Source organism: Corvus brachyrhynchos, unplaced genomic scaffold, assembly GCF_000691975.1.
Source record: "Corvus brachyrhynchos isolate BGI_N302 unplaced genomic scaffold, ASM69197v1 scaffold616, whole genome shotgun sequence".
Taxonomy (NCBI): domain Eukaryota; kingdom Metazoa; phylum Chordata; class Aves; order Passeriformes; family Corvidae; genus Corvus; species Corvus brachyrhynchos.
In genome coordinates, this window is record NW_008238831.1 from 1,110,078 (window position 1) to 1,110,842 (window position 765).

Here is a 765-nt window from a genome sequence, read left to right on the forward strand (position 1 = left end):
CTTGCGGCCGCAGCGGCCCGAGCTGCTCCGCTGGCCGGAGAGCTCTGCTGCAGTGGAACGTGCTCTCCTCACTCTGTCATCTTTGACTAAAATAATAAAGGAACGAAAGCAGCCCCTTTCCTGTGCGTTACCTGTTAGGATGAGCTCCCATCCCGAGCTACTGCTCCCTGTGCCACTGGCTCTGAAGGACGGGGACAACAACGCTGGGAACCCCCTTTTAAGCTGGTGTGTGATGGGAGCAAACCACTTTTTGATGTAAATTAGCACACGGGGAAATCGGTCACAACAAAATTAAAAGTCACGGGGTTATTTTATAGTTAGAGCTACCAGCCCTGGAAAGACTTGTTTGCCTCAGCAGTGGGAGCCTATCACTGGCCCTGGCCTGGATTCACCATCCCTCATTCCAGGCCATTGTGTTCGGGGGCTGATCTGCACAAGTCAGGTCCCTTGTGTGCTAATCTCACACTTAACTGAACTCTTACTCTTCAAAAATAAAAGTATATAGGCTCTTGGTGCTCTTGTCTCTCCACTGATTGGAAATGTATAACTTTTAGTCATGTTACCTTCATTCACATTCATAAAGGAGCAACATTAAATGATGTTGCTGAAAATGAAAAAACTGAAGTGAAAAATAACTGACGCAGTGGGAAATGAAACTTACCCTGTCAAAGATTCCCCTTCCTCACCCTTCCACAAAGCCGGCCCCTTTGCAAACATCAAATACAGTTCCACAGAATATACATCCAGCTTAGTTTCAAGTGTAGA